We start from the raw sequence: 14582 nt of genomic DNA, 5'->3' as shown, positions 1-14582 counted from the left end.
AAGTTTGAGAGCGTGATCCCGGCAATACAAGCAAGCCTGGAGGTGGTTAGGACATGAAAGTGAGGTAAGAAAGACAAGAGATTCATTCATGGGAAGGTGATTCAAGGCACCGACATCTCTGTATCTCTGCACAGCTACAGATGATCATTATTACTCACACACACTGCTCACACGCAACCTGGAATGAAACTAACAGGTGATGAACGATTGCAACAGAGATTGTAACAGCTGATATCCATGACAGCTTTACTGATATTTATAGAATAATAATACTAATAATACTAATACTACTACTGCTAATAATAATAATGATAATATGATCTAATTTCTAATGCCTGTAACTGTTTTAAAAGTTATTTTTAGTTTAAAAGTTATTTCACCTTTACTTTGCTTTCATTATTTTAAGGTTAACCTGTGAAATCATTTCATTGCGTTCCGTGTTTTCTTTCTTTCTTTTTTTTGTCTTTAAAAACTGCTTTTAAGGTTTAAACCTGCTGCTGTTTTCCTATTCCAGTTAACTCCACTTACCGTCATGCATTGCGCATCTACGTTTGGTGAAAGCAGCATGTGCTGAGGCGCTCCGCACAAACTATGGCTCAGTGAAGCTGCGGCTCTTGACGAGAGCGCGTCGTGTCAGCAGAGACTCTGGCTGCAGCTGCCGCAGATACCATCATTGCGCTGGACCCTAAGGAGGAATCAGCATCTTCGAAAATAATCGTTCTGATTGCTTTGCTGGATTTGCCTGGGCGTAAATCGTTTAATGCTGGGGCTCTTTGGACGCATTAACGGGATTAATCGCGACATTGACAAACGTGGAGAAGTTATTATTGTTTTGTGTTTTTGTTTAAACGTGATCACGATGATAGCAGCTGATGGATTGAAAACTCCAGCTATGGATCTTTTCGCGTGTTATAAGGAAATGCTGACTTCAGTCTGGGATGAGTTTCTACTCCTGCCACAGATTCAGCTGCTGGACAAGTCTCTTGGGATATTTGGGATACACGCGTGGTCAAGTGCTGACATTTTCATAGATGGTTAATGTTATATGCTGATTTCGGAAATGAAATCTGTATTTGGTGGATTTCTTTTTTTTTTTTTTTGCACAGTTGGATATCTTGGATTATGTTTTGGAAGCTGTGCTCCAGTGGATGTCCAGTGATTTGGATAATATGTGCGCATCTCCTGATTCCGCAGGTATGTGGACAACGTCAATATAAAAACCCCAAAGTATGCTTGACCTATGGAGGTTTGTATTTATGTTATACATTCGCGACGTGACAATGCATTCAGCACTGTCTGCTTTGGCCAAAGGTTCTGTTCTTATCTTCTCAACACACCCACATGGGTGCCCATATCTTCTCTACCAAATTATAATTTATACTGAAATTCTTTTGGAAGTGGACTCATTAGGAACATACTTATACATACAAACACAGAAGGTGTGTTTCTGCTCATTGTCAGTTGGGAGCTGCGTATTTTGACAATGGAAGCCTCGCCAAACTCTCATTAAGTTCACCTGTTCAGTAGGTGAGAACTCTTCTTTATTATTCTCTAACATCACTACATATGCATCTGTAAATGTTAAAGAAGAGGGGAAATGGCTCAATTTAATATTTCACATGCATGTGTTGAGCACAGCCATTGGCTATGCACCTGCACTGCCGGGTGTTCACAGCCTAGAGAGCAATGACCTGTTATAAGTTGTTAAAGACCAGGTGCAGCTGAAATAAATCCACAGTGTGGATACAGTGTTCATAAAAAGGAGCAGGCCCTCCCACCGCTCATACAGTAACTCCATTCAAGGTGAGAGGAAAGTGCTTTGAGCACTATAACGTTGACCTCAGTGGTAGTGGAACACCTGTCAATCATATCTATCTATCTATCTATCTATCTATCTATCTATCTATCTATCTATCTATCTATCTATCTATCTATCTATCTATCTATCTATCTATCTATCTATCTATCTGTATGTATGTATATGTATGTATATGTATGTATATGTATGTGTGTGTGTATATATATATATATATATATATATATATATATATATATATATATATATATATATATATATATATATGGAATGTAATTGGATTATGTTGAACCTACAGGTCCATGTGATCACCCAACTGATAAACATGCTCAAAATAGCGTGAGATAACCTGCTTTGCAAGTTAGCATGTCCATCTTTTACAAGCCTTGTGTGACTTAACGGCATTGCATTCATAATGGGTGCTGTGTGTGTGTGTGTGTGTGTCTTCCTTCATTTGCTGAAGCCTCCACTTTCACCTGTCTTCATCTTTCAGTACCCAGTCCTCTCAATCCCACGCACTTCTGTAGCAATGAAGAATTTCTCCTGTTGTGGTTGTGGGAGGGCACAGAGCTCCACTATATGTCCGTATACAGCTTACACACACACACACACACACACACACACACACACACACACACACACACACACACACACACACACACACACACACACACACCACCTCTATTAAAAATCTTCTCCAAACAAGACCCCCTTTCTCCACTGAAGAGCGACCCTCTGTCTAATGCCAAGTGACTCTCATGGCCAGCATTGACGGTGGGACACTTGCTTCACAAAAGGAGCTGAAGTGTCAAATAAACTCGGTCAGAGCCCCCGACACACAAGAATTCCTTTATCTGGCACCCTGGGAGGCAGACAAAGACAGACTTTGTGTCAGTGAGCAGGCCTTGACTAAACACTGGGGCTTTTTTCCCCCTTACTCCTCTTCTCACAACTTCTGCCTCTTCTTCCTCCGCCTCCTTTTGTTATTTAAACGGCAAAGCGGGAGCAATATCTGACCCCGGTTGTCCAGCATCTGTCCTGCGCATGGCCAGCATCACCCCTTTTCCTGTTTAAGCCCATCAAAAAATAAAGATGCTTAAATGGAAGCCCACGAGTGATCGGATAGACATCAAAGCAGCCATGACGCTTCAGCAAGTGTATTTCTTTTTCTGATTCTTTTGTTTATGTTTGTCATAGCTAAAAATAGCAGGAATTTGCTTTCTCTCAGTTTTCTGTGCTGTCATATGATATGTTTGTGGTGAACCACAGCAAAGAACCATATACACACACCGGGGCAAGACTTAACAACCCTGTATTTACTCCAATCAACGTTTCAGGAGGACCTTGTCATCACTGGCAATTGAGTTTCAGCTTCAAGTTGATTTGTGTTGTCGGGAATATAATACGCTAATCTAGTTGTTTCTATTTAGTAAGATGCAGCTGATGTTTATTAGACGATTAACACCAGTTTACACTCCCTGAATATAAATGTCACCTAAGCAAATCAGGGAGCGCGTGCACTGTTTCTACACTGCGGTCTGAAGCACATTACATATCTAATTACTAGTGATGGGAAAGGATCTCATGTAGCTCCCCATGCTCCTCACAGATCCTCATGTAGCTGTGACAGCCATGTGCATCAGACCCCTAAGAGTGCTATCACAGGCAGATAGTCCCGAGCACCATGCGGTTAAGGTAAACGGATAGAGTTCATGTGGTCGAGCGTGTTAATGGTGTGTTTATGAGCTTAAGCTGAGTGGTGATTTATCATGTCTAAACTCAAGGCCTACCTCAGCTCCCTGGCCCCCGATTGAGCTCACAGGGTGACAACACGCACTGAGCAGCATGACCTCCTGGTGAACTATGACTCAATGTCATGACTGCTTTTGACCACCGAAGAGAAATGGAAGGCAATAGGAACAGTTGTTATTCATTATTACACAAACGGCCCTCGGGATTATCTCATCCTGTCCTCAGGTTCAAAGCTTAAGACGCAGGAAGACATCCTTACATCATTAGTGTCAGATAAACACTTAATGAGCTCGAGAAATACCAGTCTTAAAAGAAAATGCTCCTGGTATCTTTTTATGTAGAGCACCATTTAAACTTTTGTGTGTGTGTGTGTGTGTGTGTGTGTGTGTTTGAATGGGCCCTAAAGTTTGTCTGAACAGGAGAACTGTCATTTATTAGTAGTGCGGGAACAATGGGGAGCTTGTCTCCGGGGTGGTGGGGGCCGGAGGGGGGGGTGGGCAGTGGAGCCAGGGGAGGGTGGCCTGAGATTGGGCAGCAGCCTCTGACCAAGAACAAGCCCCTGTCTGATGGAGAGAACTGCTGACCCTTCCTGAGTAAAATGGCACCTTTGTTTCGAGGTGTATGTGTTTGTGTCTATGTGTTTATGTGTGTGTGTGTGTGTGTGTGTGTGTGTGTGTGTGTGTGTGTGTGTGTGTGTGTGTGTGTGTGTGTGTGTGTGTGTGTGTGTGTGTGTGTGAAAGGGAGAAGGAGAGAGCTTTTGAAAAGCTGGAGCGCTTTATAAAGTGTTTTTCTTCTCAGGGCTTTTGGCAATTGTGTCTCCATATGTGCTGTCTCGTGTTTAAAATTTTGTGGTAGGAAGGTAGGAAGAGAGCGCAAATTGAACTGACACAGCAGCTAAACGGTCCAACATCATGTCATGTTTTTCTGAACGGTCCTCTCGTCTTGCTCACAGTTTCAAATTCGCAGAATATTCTGAAGTTTAGAAATCACGAAACGTCCTTCAAGAGCAGTCACATCAGAATGTGTACATAGCTTTTGTTAATAACACTGATAACACCCTGATGCTCTGACACCAGATCACCGCCTTAGATTTATTAGCTGTTTTTGGCGTCTTTTAACAGTCTGTGTGGTGCTTTCTTCCTGTAATGATCTCGCATAAGGGAGAGAAGTTGTTTGTTTTAAACATTGGGGCAAAGAAAAATTAAAGGGTGCAGAGAGGAGGTGTAAATGCTGGTGGGTAATGGCAGCAGATTGCTGATTTCCTAAAGGGAAACCACAACTTAGAAGGTGGCTCGTGTGTGTATATTTGCCTCAGGGTGGTGTTATCCTGGTGTGGGAGTTACCAGGAAGTGTGAGGCTGAGAGAGGCATCCAGCCTGTGCTTAGGTGAGAATGAAGAAGGTTGTTTTAGAGGAAGTAGCAAACCTGGGTGGAGGGGTTTTCTGGAGCGATGCCTGGGAGGTATGACACGAAACCTGACTTCTTTGGTTAAAAATTCCCAGTGCACTTTGTGTTTACACCTTTTGAAGTTACATAGCTGTCATATAGCCTGTCACTTGCTGTTATGTGATAAAAAACGGTATGTTTCCTGGAACTGTAATTGTGATCCTACTACCCCGTGGGCTTTTTACCTTTTGTGCATAAGAAAAACCACACTGACCTCTGCAGGAGTATAGAAGATAGAGTGTCAGCCCAAATGTTAAGACCAGAGAGCAAACAGTGAAAATGCTCAGCAGGCCACATTACAGGGGCACCTCTGTCAGCACGGGCAGACAGCTCTCCATTCTCACAGGATGCTCTACGTACCTCAAACTTGTCCCAAAGAGGAACGATGCTAAATAAAGACTCTTACTTTAATAGTAAAACTCAAATACAAACAGCCCGCTCTGATAGTTTGCAGTGTAACAATGATGACACTAGTTTAAAATGCATTTCTTTTAAAACAGACTTGGAGTGAACTTTCAGGTGCATTCTTAACTGTCCTTGTATGGAAAAAAAATCTGATCGAGAGTTAGAAATACTTTAAATTCCTGACATTTCTCCTTCAGTTTTCTTGCTCCTGTTTTGGAAGGAAAATTCCTCCCTTTGTGTTTTGCTCTCATAAATGTCACATTCCACTGAACCTGTGACCACGTTCCTCCTTTACTTTGCTGGGTGTGGGTTGCCATGGCTGTGTTTCAGCGAGTCACACCTACATAAGTAAGACAGAGTGGGTTTCCTTTCTTTTCCAGTTTGGTCTTTCATTCCTCTTTTCTTTTCTTTTGTCTCCAGTCGGGAGGATAAAGGAGACATTTTCAGTGTGAAGAGGAGCGTGAAATTTCCTGTGTGACCTCCCTGGGACACAGCAGAACACCAGGCTCCTCAGACCGCTGTTTATGTGTGTGTTAAGTCATGTGCTCGTGTTGGAGATCCGTGCAATTGTGAAAGCTTTTAGTTCCTTTAAAAGAGATTGAATGTCGTCAACTCGCAGTCGTCTCCACATAAAATGCTTGATTAAGGTTGATTGTTTGATACCTTTGGTTTTCTTGACGCATAGAGGCTCATTGCTGAATTCAAATTTTAGGCCTGATAAGTAGGGGGGCAGATGCTGAGCAGGCCAGTGTGTTGTGCTGTCAAACTATTACTTTGAGCCCTGACAGACAGGGAAGAATTTGCTTGCCAGTGTCACTGAACAGAGTCACAGACTTACAGCACCAAAGTAGTTAAATTGACTGCAAGCTGTCCTCTACTTGGGCTGTCATCAGAAGGCTTCAGTCAAATAAGCAGAGCCATTCATGTTTCCCAGGGGACTGATTTATTTTGTTATCTTACATTGGCTTAAAATGAAATCTGGGCTTCATAGGTGTGATGTTAGTAGTTGTGTAAAATAACACTGAGAGAATTGCTGTGCTGTAGTGCCATCTGTAGTCAAGCTTTCGGATTATCTTGATGCATGCCTTACATTCTGCTGCACTCTTGTGGTTAATGTGTGCAACAACATAATCCTGGTTTTCTGGCCTGCATTTCTTTCTGTGGCCACTTAAAATGTGTGGCGCTAATTTGGAACTTTACTCCTACCTCCGGCAGCCAGCAGAAGTGGAAGGGTTGCATCAGGGATGGCATCCAGTGAAAAATCTATGACACAACGAACATGCAGATCTGTCTGCATCCCTGTGGAAGAAGAAGGTTTATCCCTCGGGAAATTAGTTTTCATTAGGGTTTTTTTTTAAGCTTTGTGGTGGTTTTCTTAGTGCCTTTTATCCAGCGAATTATGATCACAATATCTTCATTTATTTTGAAGAGAGAAAATCGGGGTTTGAAATCAAAGAGAGATTAAAAATCAATGACAAAATCATCATAATTACTAGTTAAATGTTTTTTAAGGCATTCAAAACATTTCACACGTCTGTGATTTTTTTTTTAATGACTTTCAGGAGTTATGAAAATCTCAACAATGGCATTGTCACCTTAACTGATTAAAACTTCCAGTAATTCTGGCTCTCCAAACTACAGCTGGAGAGATCACCCTTTTTTGTTCAGACAACTTTGGCTTACTATGAGTTAGCATGCTAACAAACAACACTTAGAAATTAAACTTAATAAATATTTTCTAGTGGCTAACAACTTGAGAGTCTTTGATGATATCCTCCTACTCTTCTACCCTCTTTGATCACGCTGTGTGCTGAGGGTTCCAGAGTAGTAGGGGAGTACATGTTGAGCTGCTGCCATCAGATATGACACTGGGGTCCAGGTATTACTCATGCTTTGTGGGCCTTATGATTTGGGTGCCCCCTCGGGCACTTTGTGCTGTTTGTACAGCGTGTGATTAATCACCCACCACCACATATATATTTAAATGTGCAGGCTGCACTGAAAAAAGGGGGCATTTACAGATTGTGCGTTCATCTATAACATGTTCTACTTTTCATACTGTTACCTTGGTCTCCCATTGTAATGTACACTGACTACACTGAATCTATCTAATGTTCATCTGTCGTAGTAGTGTAAAAATCCATCTTTGAAATCTGATCTTCTAATTTACAGTGCTTAACAAATTTATATGACAGTCTGTCATAAAAAAAAGGAAATCTGTTAAAATCTTGTTTGAAACTAAAAGTTTTATTGTTTTTATTAAGCAAATGAGACAAACTTAAATTTGTTAAGCATTGCAAATTTAATTTTATGTCACAAGCTAAATAAAATGTAAATAGAGTCTAAAAAAATGATAAAACATAATAAAATAGTTAAAAGAAAATTAAAAAATATCATTTTGGGGACACATTCGCTTGCTCTCTTGTTTTTCTGTGCCTTGTGACGTCCCCCACACACTTCCTTGACTTCACCACTAGAGGTCACAATTGGATCTTTTCTGTGGGGTTTCTCAAGGCCCCACTTTCTATTTGTGTTTTATTGTATTATTAAGTGTAATTAGATTACATATGTCACCTGTCACAGTAGATAAGCATGTTTCATATACAGTTATTACACCTCGCTGACTCTTCTGCCCTCGGTTTAACTGTAAATCACAGCAGAGCTTTCTTTCCTCTACTACAGCACAGTCATTAGTACAATATGTCCTCTACTGCTAGAGGTTGACTTTTTTTTATCACTAAAAGTGTTTTTAATATTTTTATACTTTTATACTTACAAATGCTTTGAATAGCATTCATTCACATCCTTCACTTTTCAATTTGTTGCAGTATTTGTAGAATGCAGTGCTGGAAGCTTCTGGTCTTGAATCTCCTGGTTGGCTGGGCCTTTCATTGTGGGTTTATGTGTTCTCCCTGTGGCTGTATGGCTTTCTCTTGGTGCTCTGGTTTCCTCACACAGTCCAGTGACTTGCTGGTGATTTTACATTGGCTTTTTATATAGATGGAAGAGTTTATGGTGGTCATGTCTCTGCTTTATCCCTGGGATTGACTGAAAACTTTTCCAGGGTGTAACCTGCAGCTTGCTCTGTGACATCTTAGATGGGCTCGAGTCTGCATCCAGCTGACCTAACCTAAGATGGAGAAGGTTTAGGTTTGCTGTTAAGAAACTGAATGCATGGCTAGATTTGCAGTAGGTTTCCATTGCTGGTCCGGGTACATGCGACCACTAGGTGGCAATGTGGTAACATGAAATGTGGCTCTCTGTCTGGAAAATAAAAGCTAGGAAAGCTACTTTGCATGTTGCAGTGAACCTGTGATCTATGGAGTAATGGATATAGATTGGCGTTATTATCTTCTTATTGCCCCTCATTCTAGCTCATCTCCCTTTGAAGATCAAAGTGGCCGTGTGCCTCTGTGTGTACCGACACCGATAAAATCAGAGTGAAGTTCAATAAAGTTCACTTTGTACATCTGTCTCCCATGACCCTTTTCCAGCCCTGCAAGTTGCTGTCAAATTACAGGAAACTCAAATATGCAGCATTTTTGATTACTGCTATCAAGATAATCTGAACGATTTCAACAAAGTTTTAAATACCTGATAATTTGATAAAGTGCTGAAAAAAACAAAAACAGCCTTCAACGCCCACTCTGTCCTTTAGATTTAACAACTACTGAGCAATCAATTCATTCATGTACTTCAGCTCTGCTATAAACTTCAGACATTAACGAACAGAGAATGAATGAAGCGGAGATAAAACTGGCCTACTTCAGGAACAGGTGGGGCAACTTATGACAAAGTGACAGCACAGTCATTAGTACAATGCAAGTAGAGTTTTCATTCCCACGGGTGTCCCATATGCATGTGTCTGCGCAAATTGTGTGTAGGCCAAAGTCATACTTTGGTCTACACATCTTGCAGCTTTTGCATATTTGTAAAGGTGAAGTTTTCCATGTCCTCTTATTGTGTACATCACATTGTTGTACGTTGACCAATTTGCTTTAAACAAAACAGGTTTGAAACTATGCAGTTTTTCAGGTTAGATAAACCTGAAAAAGTTTGAGATTAGAGATGGAAAAGAGTGTCATGGGAACAGGTTTTAATCACAGGAGGATTTTTATGTGACCTTTTGGCCCTGTAGTGTCTTTGACGTGTCTCAGAATGTCTCTCAAACAGTCTGTGCATTCATTCTCAATGCAGTATGTGCACATGTGCAATTAGACATTTACTGTTGCATGCATTTGTGTATATGTAAAGTGTGTGCATTTTAAATGCAAAGCTGCAAGTCATGCACAAATGCACTATATCAAGTCATCCATAATCTACGGCCTATCAGATTTCTCTTTTTGAGTATGTCAGTCATGGAACTTGGACCTTTGACACTTTAAAAAAAAGTTGAACACACACACTGAGATATGCAAAGCCTTCTTAACTTTAGTCATATTTCATGTACTGTGGGTCCTTCTTATCGCCTCATTTCTTTCTCACCAAAGCCTAAATACATTTCCAACCTGCAGGCTTATCAAAGCTGTTGACCATTCATATCTGTTCTTGTTGCATTTTCCATATACTTTCTGTTTATTCTCAGTGAAAGTGCAAACTTGTACTGCCCATATTTTATTTTCAGGTCTTTGTGGAAAGCTCGCTGACAATCGCACCTGAATTAAAACTCATTCATTCTCAGACAGTTGCTGTATACAACATAAGCAAATGATTGCAACACTGCTTTCAGCTGCTTATCTTTCCATCTCTTCTAAGCTCTCCAGAATTACTCATCTCTTCATAATAATCGATCACTGAAATCCTTCAGCAGCTTTTGATAACAGCTACTGCAGGCTAGCAGAGCTCAGAACCTGACCCGGCGTGTTCGAAACTGTCAGGCAGGAATCTTAGGAGCTCACTTGCCTTTACGGTAAAGATCTGTGTTTTTCCCCAAGCTGTTTACTGCAGACAGTTTGTTGAGGCATGGCAGAGCTGCCGAATGAGCAAGTTAGGGTGGAGCTTTGGTAGCGATATGAAGGAGGAAGTCTGTAGTGTATTTTTATGTGCCTGTCTAGTCAATGGCTCAGGTAAACCCCAGTCTACTGTTCAAGTTAATCATTGATGCCGGAGTTCACCATCTTTCTCTACTTTGTAAGAGGCCAAGACTTTAGGAAAACATTTGTTCATTAGCTGCATTTTTTAGATTTCAAACCTCAGAAGGTTGGCTTTTGCATTAACCACATTTTGCAGCTGGGCAGTAAAGAATTACATTTCTCTGTAGCTATTTATTATTGCTCTGTGCCGTGGCTCCTTACAGTTGATTTTAAAAGGGGTGTTAAGAGCAGCAGCTCCTTGACTGGCCTTTTTTGGTGCACATAGCTTCTTTTTTTATTTGTTAAACTTTCCAGCAGGTCACCTCCACACAAGCCCTCCCTGGTATAACACTGGCAATACCTCAGTTTAAAACCAGGGGAAATCCTACCACAGTAAAGTACTACATCTTGCCCATCTGCTAATGCTCTTAATGGCTTCTGTAAAAGCACGTAACACTATTAACAGAGCGAGAGTCTAGTGCCCAACAGGTAGCATAGGTGAACTAGAGGCAGACATGTACATGCACACAAAGACACCAGCCCCTGCATGCAGACACCAGGTTAGCACTGGTGCATGTCTGTTGTGAGCTTGGCATTCAGTGTGGTGTAAGGAGAAAAGTTGGTGTGAGGTTAACACACGTTTGTGTGTGTTCCTTCATTTGCTTACAAAGCCAGTCCTCCTTCACTGTAAACTCTGCCAGCCTAGCTTCTTCCAGACATCTGTCTCTCTCTCTCGCTCGCTCTCCCTGTCACACACACATTCACATGCCTTCCCACCTTCTCAGTAAATCCCCAAGTCTCAACAAGCTGCAACTTGAAATCCAACCCCCGTGCACCACAATGTGTGCATATAAAAACAGGTAATACGCCTTCCAATATAATTACAAATGTGACAATGCTGTGCTCTATTGTATGTAGATAGCGTGCTTTCTTTGTCTCGTAAAGCAAGGGGAGGTCTGTGGAAGTATTGATCGTGGTCACAGCAGACAATCTTAATGGCTTTGAAGACAAGGCAGAGGTCATTCAGGTGAGGCTGGCCCTCTCCCAGAACTCTGGCGCCATGCAAAAGATCAACTTCACTGAGCTCTTGAGGGCTGAGTCGTGTACAACCGGGGAGGAGAGGCAGAGTTTAGATTGTGAAAACATTTTGGAAAGTTTGAGTAAGGTGGCCAGGGACCTAGCGGCTACAAATGGCAAGCTTGGCTTCTGCCAGTTGCCAGCTTATCGCTTTTAATGATGTTAGAGAGCGATGGTCAGTCCCCCTGTCTCCTGGGTTTCTGTGTCCTTCATGCCTGCCAAGGCAATAAGAATGGCAGCAGTACACCAATAAAGCTCCACATGGTACTGATTGAGAAGTATTAAAGCTCACATTTCCTAAATCTTTATGATCAAAGAAATTCAGATATGTCCAGCACATTTGGTCATTTTTAAGTTGAAAATGGTTGCTTACTTCAAATGCTTTTGTGTAAACTTCTTTAATCATCAGATTTCCGAGAGATTTATGAAAATAATCAAGATTCATGCTAGGACTTTTTTCATTTTCATTGCATTTATTTCATTTCTTTTAGTAAAGCTTTTCGTTTCGGGCACCGCAGGTCAGATTGGTTTGCCTGTAATTTCCAACCTGCCTCCGTTCCTCCCCTGTCCTCTTCTCTTTGGCTGACCTGTTTTGGAGGGAGCTCCAGGGGTAGCATTCATTTAGGAGTCAGATATAAACAGGCATTAAAAAGCAGCGTGGTCTTAATTAGCTGAAGCTGCTCATATGTTTGGTGTGATTGTGTAATGTTTATATTTCAGTGAGTGCATGCTGTGTCAGGCCACAGTGCTAATCACCTATCCTTAGTTTTATTGCCCCGTGCGATGTTGTAACGATGCCGAAGCGAGACAAGCGAAGAACCCTCACACGGAGACAGAAGATCGATGGACGAATAGTGATTTTAATGACTTATAGCAACGAAAAACAGCTGCTGTTGTAGCATCAATGTACGTCATCTTGCTTTGTAGCAGCATCATGATTACGCGATCTCAAAATGTCTTCCATAAGGGTAGGTCCAGTGCGATTATGCAAGTTGGTTTTAAGCATAGATAGGTCGTGTGTGTGTGACAAAACAGCACCAAAAATGCATGAAATAGATTTCTTTGTGCAGCACTGTGTTCTAGTGGAACTCAAGTAGAAGTCTGTGAGAGCAAATGGTACCTTTCTGTGTGGGAGGACCAATCCTCTCCTCATCAACACTTCCTTAGCCTAAACAAAGTTCCAAAACATCATAACTGTCTTGTTTTCTAGAGAAGTATCTGCCCCTTTTGGTGTACAGTGAAGCAATGACATTTGGCTGGGTCATAAAGGAACTACAAGAGCCATAAAACACCTTACGATGTCTGGCTTTCTGTAGCCAGGTTATTAAGCTGTAAAACCCTATTGTAAAAATCGAGATTGAACCGATTTATTTAAGGAGAGCGCTGCAAAGATGAAAAGGGCCTTACTCAGCCATACTTTCATAGATGTACAGTGGGCTTGGTTTGTGCCGGTAAGCACACAGGAAAATTCTTTGAATTCCCCGGCCTCACACCCTCGCTCTACTTTTGCCGCCCGACAGCCAATACCGCTGGCTACATGTGCTTGTTTGCGGCACATTTGACGTCACGGAGGGTGTAATTAGCTCCTCGGGTTAAAAAGATATTTTGCTTTATAGTTTGTACATTGGACTGAATCTGTAGATAAGAGAAGCGGCATATGGGAATATGCACTTTTAACCTTGTAAACACTTGCACATAGAGACATGAATATTCAGCTCCTGTGTAGGTGGGCCATATCACACCATCTGACCATACTGGAAGACGTCCACAAGTCTGAGCACACCGCCTCCCTGCTCTTTTCCTTTGTCCCTCATCTCGTCGATCTATCTTTCTATATTTGTGTCCCAGACCCAGACATGTCCATAAATAAACGGGGTCTCCCTCTCCTCAACCAGACCCAAGCCATGTTTATGTTCGGGCCAGTGTTGGGGGGGACCATCTGGACCACTGGGAGTGTATCACCACCTTTCTCTGAGCTCAGGTGGAATCAAGATGTGCCGCCAGCATAACAGACTAACACAGGCTAAAGACATAGTTGGGCTTTTGAGATGTAACTTTAAAGTTTTCCTCGAGTACTCCCTCCCACTTTTAGTATTTTACGATCATCATCCTACAGTGAATTAACTCATCTGTTAAATACTTTTTCATCAATTATATGAGGACACAGTTTTAATTTCAGAAATAGGCTATTTCCTCCCATTCCTCCTCTACTCTTATGCAAACTTCTTAGAAAAGTCAGGATGATTTTTAAATATTTTTTTCAAATTTCTCTCACAACAGACAGTTGATGAGTTTTTTTTGGTTTATTTGGTTTATTTACATTAGCTGGATGTGGTCTCCTGGTCTTCATTTCATTTGCTCCGGGAGCCAGGCTATTAAAACTAATGAACACTTATTGCCCTGAGTTGGATCCTGAGCGACTTGCTAAACATCCCTTCTGTAGCTGTTTGTTTTACTTGTACCTGATTATTCAAACAGAGCAGTAAAACATGTGCCCGAGCCTTTGCCTCTGGTCTTTACAGGTACTCTCTTAAATAGCCTGATCCACAAAATGTGATTGGATAGCCAGGGTTTTTGTTTGAGTAAACATGGGTGGGCTTCACTTTTCTTCACTAATCATCTTGGAAAGAATCCCAGTGTTTTTAATGCATGCACTGCATGCACTATGGTGTCCTGTGTTTTCAGGTATCTGCGTGTAAAATCGCTTTTTTTCTTCTCTGTTAAAAAGCAGAACTGTTTAATGCAGAACATTTTGTAGTTTTATTAACTTTTTATGGTCCTTGTCTTGTTGGAGGGAATGACAGATTTTCTTGGTATGCACTAATCAAGACATCTGCTTTGCAAATGTTGGGGGACATGGAGCCTGTTCTTCAGAGCTTAGCTGAAGCACAGTTTGATGTATTATGATGTTTAATAGTGCTACTTTCAGTTTGTTCAAAAGTAGCATACGGCATTTGTCTTCTTTGTAATATTCTGATAATTTGTTTCAACAGCTTTATTTATTTTTTGGTTTAC

At 41.4% G+C, this 14582-nt stretch overlaps 1 long non-coding RNA gene across 2 annotated transcripts in view; it reads left to right on the top strand.

Annotated features, from left to right (window-relative positions):
* The window catches only part of LOC113020719 (uncharacterized), a 49320-nt gene continuing 34738 nt past the window's right edge, over nt 1-14582 (top strand). Inside the window, exons 1-2 of one of the 2 annotated variants that reach the window (XR_003272218.1) lie at nt 1-64; nt 515-1194. This is a non-coding gene — a long non-coding RNA (uncharacterized LOC113020719). Of the gene's footprint in view, nt 65-89; nt 197-514; nt 1195-14582 lie in introns of those variants that run through there. The other variant, XR_003272217.1, reaches the window with a different exon arrangement.

The sequence above is a fragment of the Astatotilapia calliptera genome, chromosome 4, assembly GCF_900246225.1.
Source record: "Astatotilapia calliptera chromosome 4, fAstCal1.2, whole genome shotgun sequence".
NCBI classification, from domain to species: Eukaryota; Metazoa; Chordata; class Actinopteri; order Cichliformes; family Cichlidae; genus Astatotilapia; species Astatotilapia calliptera.
The sequence above is the reverse complement of the archived record's forward strand: the minus strand, read 5'-3'. Positions and strand labels throughout refer to the sequence as shown.